The sequence below is a fragment of the Rhinolophus hipposideros genome (assembly GCF_964194185.1).
Source record: "Rhinolophus hipposideros genome assembly, chromosome: 8".
NCBI classification, from domain to species: Eukaryota; Metazoa; Chordata; class Mammalia; order Chiroptera; family Rhinolophidae; genus Rhinolophus; species Rhinolophus hipposideros.
Genome location: NC_138054.1, coordinates 75,977,452 through 75,983,451, shown reverse-complemented (window position 1 = coordinate 75,983,451; position 6,000 = coordinate 75,977,452). Strand labels below are relative to the sequence as shown.

General features: G+C 54.5%; 1 protein-coding gene across 7 annotated transcripts in view; it reads left to right on the top strand.

The window, feature by feature from the left end:
- The first annotated feature begins 318 nt into the window (after nt 1-318).
- EPB41 (erythrocyte membrane protein band 4.1) overlaps nt 319-6,000 on the top strand; it is a 171,959-nt gene continuing 166,277 nt past the window's right edge. For 4 of the 7 annotated variants that reach the window (XM_081055614.1, XM_081055612.1, XM_081055619.1 and 1 more), the window contains exon 1: nt 374-470. The gene's annotated coding sequence lies outside the window, so the exon portion shown is untranslated. Of the gene's footprint in view, nt 471-6,000 lie in introns of all 7 variants that reach the window. The other 3 variants (XM_081055618.1, XM_081055616.1, XM_081055617.1) reach the window with 2 other exon arrangements.

Genomic DNA, 6,000 nt, shown 5'->3' with positions numbered 1-6,000 from the left:
GACCCAGGTGAGTTTTGCCAGAGTCACTTCCCTAAGTCCCTTATGACCAACTCCCTCCCTATCCTTAAGGGCAGTATCACGTGGCAAATTGAGGCATACTTTTGCCAAATGACATCAAAGACCACACCAGCCAATCTAGGAGCTCCCTGCTCAACGCTCCCCTTACCCCCTTACACCGGCTGCCTAGAGCCAGACGTCCTAGTCAGGCCTCACCTGCAGCCCCCGCCCCTTCCCGGTCGCGAAGCTGGCACTCCTCCGCCCTGTCCTCCCCTCCGCCCCGCCGATTGGCAGTTGCCTGGGCCAATCAGAATGCCTCCCGGGTCGGGGGCGGGGCCTTACGCCAGAGTTGCCCTGTCAGTGCAGGTGGAGGCCCCGGCGGGGCAAAGTGGCAGGAACCTCTTAAAGGGCGAGAACCTCGGAGAGCGAGAACGCGGCGGGGCCCGGCCAGGTCTCCGCCCGGTCCGGACGAGGTGAGCCTAGATCGCCCAGGGGGCGACCCGGTGTCCCCGGGAGGGACGTGGTGAGGGACAGATGGACCCACTACCAAGGGTCCGGGTCGTCCCGGTAGGAGAGAGACCAGGGTCTAAGGGTCGGAATAGGGGAGTCTAGGGGCCCCGGGTTCCAAGGTCCAAACTGAGGATCCAGTGGGTCCTGGGCGTCTCGAAGTTTAGGGTGCCGGGAGGGGCACCGGCGACAGAAGAGGAGGTTCGGGAGCTCGGGTCCGGATCTGGACTCTTGCTGCTGGCGGTCCCACCCGGTCCCGGGCCTGTCTGGGTCGGGGGTCCCGGGTTAGGTTCCCGCGGGCGGGTCTCTGGGGAGTGGGGCAGCCCAAGGTAACCCCCCAACCCCGCCCTGTTGGCCCCGCGTGCTCCTGCCGGGCCCAACACAGTGCCTGCTGGAGCGGGCGTGCGGGCGGCGCGCAGCGGGAGGGGGCACCCGGGCCCGGAGCCCCGCGCCCGGCTTTGGCCCTTACGTAACTGACTTTGAGTTTCCGGACTGCGGGACCCGCGAGCTGGGGCACCAGCGCTGTCCCACACACTCCCTTCCAGGTTTGGTCTAGGGGACTTCCCTCTGTGTCTGGTCTCCCAGGTCTCTCGGTGGGTCTCAGGTTCCTGCTAGCTCTCTTTCCCGGATTCCCTGCGTCTCTCACCTCGTCTCTCTGTAGCCCAGTCTCTCCCAGTTCCTCTGTCTTTTCCCTAGAGTTTTCTCGCCGTCACCTACACTTCCAGGCAGACCCCACCTCTTTAGGGTAGCACAGGAGTTCTCCCCTCCAGCAAATTAGAGGCGGGGACTTGTCCACACAGACCCCAGCCCCAGCTTGCCCCAGAAGTGGGGGAGGGGAGGTCGGTCCCGAGAGGGTTGGGGGAGGTTATTTCAAGGCCTTCCCCTGGGAGGGAGTGGAGGCAGCCCCTTCTCTGCTTGGGGAGCTGTTTCTCCGGGAGGAGGAGACTTGGGGGGAGCCTGGCTGGGGCTGGGGCTTAGGGCAGCTGGGAGTCTGTGAGAATTGGCTGGTGTCAGGTCAGGGTCAGATTGTCAGCTATGGAAGTGGAAAGGGAAGGGCCAGAGCACTGGCACAAGCCCTGAGGTGTCAGCACGCTCCCCACTTTCACCCCAGTTCCAGGCCTGTGGGCTGGCCTTGGCAGGAGACTAGGGGCGAGGAAGAGATGTACAGGAGGCCAGAGAGGACTTTTGCATGGGGGGAGGGGAAGGGTGGAGATAGAAGTAACAGACTGCCAAGTGTAAGGAGCACCTACTGGGATCACCCCCTACCTTCAAGCCCTTTCTGAATGTCAGAGAGACAGACAGCTCAGAAGTAACTCTTGTACCCTGCTGCTGTCAGGTGCATGTAAACAAGGTGTTATAGTAGTCATGAGATGGGAATTATTAATTCGGACTAGGAAGGAGGAGGAGAGACTTTACAGAGGGAGGTGGAAAGTTTGGGAAGAAGGGGATCCAGAGCTGTAGGAAGCAGAGAATAGGGAGTGAAGGGGACACCCCGCGCTCTGTGGGCTTCGCATGCAGCCGAACCAGGTTCGAATCCTGACCCTGCTACTTCCTTGCTGTGTGATGTTGCTGCATGAATCGTTTCACCTCTCTGAGTCCCAGGTTCCTCCTCAGTCAATAATCCAGACCTTTAGCAGAATCAAACGAGGTAATGAGTGTGAAAGGACCAGAATGGTCGCTGGTCTGAGAGCAGGCCAATGGGGGTGTTTAAAGAAGGGAACAGAGTGGGGAAGCCCTGAGGTTTCCTCTGTGTATGTAGGAGAGTCAGGCAGGGCCTGCTGGATCCCAGCAATATGGGATGCAGGTGGAGCACCTGGGTGTGTGGGTGAGACTCACTGAGGCAAGGAGGTCCACACCTGTCTGTCTGCTAGTCCACCCATCCCTGCACTGCCTAGACCAGGCTGGCTTCCCTCCTGAAGGCCCCAGGGGCCAACAGAATCTCCCAGCGCTCCCAAGCTGCCCCACCCCTGAGGCTAGGGGGGGTACAGCTGCTGGTAGGGCAGGGCCAGCGCCCCTTCTGCAGAGTGGACCCTGGCCAGGAGCCTGGCTGGCTGTGCTGAGCAGGAACATGCCAGCCTGGCGGGGAAGATGCTGATGCTGTACAGGCCTCTGGAAGCCCAGAGCTCTGCTGGCTGGGATTGGGCCCAGTTTATGGGACCTGGGCTGCAGGCTGAGACAGAGGCCTGGGTGGGAGTAAGGAAGGGAGATACAAGGAGAGACCCCTGGAGGGGGAACCTGAGCAAAGCTGTGGAACCAGAGAGGACATTTATGGGGTTGTTCTCTAAGCCTTTCCTGAGCACCTACTGTGTGCCATATACAGGTTTGCTAGCCACAGAGCTGAGCAGGACACCCATGAAGGGCTCACCATAGAGATCATGGTGGGCTGAGATTTGCTGGGGGTTTGCAGAATGGATCTTTATGATAGTCCCCTGGGGGGTGGGGCATTCAGAATTTTTCTGGGGCCTGAGATTCTGATGTTTATTAAAGGGGGCAGGATTCTACTTCCTTGTAGTCTATGAGCCAGTCACTTTTTCTCCTTGGGTCTCAGTTTCTCTTTCTGTGAAATGAAAGGAGGAGATGAGGCTAGAGTTTCTAAGGGTCTTCCAGCACCCATTACTATAATCTCTAGGACCTGGATTGGGACTTAGTTTATCCCCTACCTTCACTCTACATGAGGGAGAGGGGAGAAAATGGGGCAAGGGAAAGGTCGAATGAGATGTGTCCCCAAGTCCTGCTCTTGGTTTGTGTTCTCCAAGCATAATTAGAGCTGTACTTGCTGAGCATAGAGTTCTGTGCTAAGCCTTTAATATGCAGCATTAACTAATGTCATCTTTACAACCTCATGAGTGAATAGGTATTATCCCTATTTCACAGGAGTTCAGGGAGGTGGATCGACCTGACTAAAGTCACACAGCGAGGAAGTGGCTGGGCTGGGACTCGAAACTAGGTCTGTCTGACTCCATAGTCCAGAGTCACTAAAAGGGGGAACTTCTACCCTACAGGTACTAGCCTTACCTACGTCCACATCGTGACCACATTGCCTACCCTTTACCTGTGGAACCTGCCTGAACCCTGCTGGCTGAACTCAGAGCTCTGGGATATTCAGGCCCGGGAGTGAGGGATCGGCTGTGCCAGTGCCCACTGGACCTGGGGAGGGGAGAAAAGAATAGAGGGAGCAAACTGTGGGTCGGGGCCCCACTGAAAGTTTTCCCAGAAGCCTAGCCCCACTTGACCACTGCCCAGATGCAAGAACTGGCCACTAAAGGCAACCTTGGTTATGTGGCCAATTTTGGACTTCAGTTTCTCCATCTGTAAAACATGGATTTGGGTAGTTGAGTGCAAACATTCCTTGGCCCATGGGTTTGTGGCTGAAGTTGGCAATAGGGTAAAAGGTTAGAGGCAGGAGTTGGAGTAGTAATGGCTGAGCCTCTTTGAGTTTGAGCCAGGCACAGCTTGGATTGGAGGCTGGCTGTTTGACAGCTGTTTCAGATGAAGGAACTGAGGTTGGAGAGTTTCAAAGGCTTGTCTGGGGTTGTGCAGCTAGCGTTGCAGAAACTGAAGGGGAAAAAAGCAAGGGAAGACCTGGAGAACAAACTCCTGGCAGATGCCAGTTGGAGTCCTGTCTCGACCACTTAACTAGGCTTGGAGATATGAAGTGACATGGCCAGGAACACACAGAGAGAAGTCTCTTCACCTCACTGTCCTCATCTGTAAAATGGGAATAGTAATAATTTCATCTTTGTCTATTTCCTGGGTTATTGTGAAGGTCACAGGAAATGAGGCATTTGTAGAATCAGGTGAGAATGTGGGTGTTAGTTATTTTTCAGTCCAAAGCTGCAGTTCTGGGTGTGTTTTTGGGGAGAGGGCCTTTTGACAGCCCCTCTGCTGAGATGCTTTACCCTGGGGATGTGTGGAGAACAACCCTAAGATTGCCACCACCATTTATTTAATATTTACCATGAGCCAAGGACTAGTTCAGAGCTTCACCTCTCATTGTCTCCTTTAATCCCTACCATGTCAGGTAGGTGGTGGCCTGACCCACACTAGGCCCCTCCCAAACCCATGCCCACAGCTCCCTGTAGCTAACACTGATGGACAGTTTTTACTGTGTGCCAAGCATTGTGCAAAATGTTTTATATATATTAACTCATTTAATCCTCACAACAACCCTGGAGTTGGGTACTAATGCTATCCCCATTTTACAGATGAATAACTGAGGCACAGAGAAGTTAAGAAACTGGGCCAACGTCATAGAGCTCGTGAGTGCTAGAGTCAGGGGTTGAACCCAAGTTCTTAAGTTTCCTCCTTGAAGCACTCATCACAGTTATAATTCAGTTAATATTTATCGGATTGCCTCCTCACTGCACTGTAGGCTCCATGATGGCAGGGACCATGTCTGTCTTCTTCATACGGTATCCCCTGGCACATAGTAGGTGCTCAGTTAATACCTGCCCACAAGGATCCTGTTGCCTCTAGTGGGCTGGGCCCTGGATGGCCTAATGAGCTCAGGGTGGATTATCAGATTATCAGATTACTAACTAAGAGGGTATCTTCCTGAGCAGAGCCAGAGGCAGAGGGAGGGCAGGATTTCCCCCCTGGCCCAGGCCCAGGCCCAGGTCTAGGCTGAAGAGGGGCCCCAAAGAGCTTGTTGGTTGTGCTTTTGTCTCACTGCTGTCCCTTTGCTTCCATATGCCACTGTGGTGATGGCTCCACGGCTTCTCCTTGACTGGCTGCGTGACCACGATGGCTGCTTCTGGGTGAGTACTGGTTTGGCTAAATGGCTGCACGTGGGCTCAATTCTAATGCATGTCCTGTGGCTCTGGGGCCACCAGGAGGTGTAAAGGGAGGCCCAGGGGTTGGGGTGGAAGAACTTGAGGGAGGGCACTCTGTGAAATTAGGATCCTACCCCGATCAGCTGACTCTCTGCAGACACTTGCCATACTGATGTGGTAGTTTTTGGGTCACATGATATAATGCAAAGGTCTTTGGGGCCAGACTCGTCTGGAATAGAATCCTTATTCTGCCCCTTGTAGCTGGTTGGATCTTTGCGTCTCAGTTCCTCATCTCTGAAAGGGAATATTAACGCCTACCTGACACAAGTATATTTGTTCTTTAATTCATGTAAGCCCCATGAGGGCAGGAATTTTTGTTCATCTGTCCACTGCTGTATCCCCAGCATCTAGGATATAGTGGCATGTAGTAGGTGCTCAGTAAATACTTCTGAATGAATGACTGTATTTATTCATTCAGTGTCACTATGCCCCATCAGTGTGCTTTGTAGGAGATTAAATGGCTAATGGATATCCAGTGCCCAGCATCACAGGGCTCATGAATGTGAGTTCCCTCTTTCTCATTAAACTGTGAGCTCCTTGGGGAGGGTGGGGGCAGGGCTCTGTTAGGTGAACTTTGGGTCCTCTGAACTGAATGTGGAGCCAAGAACCAAACTCATTAATCAACAGAGAGAGCAGCCTAGGCATCTAGGCTCAGGGCCTCTGC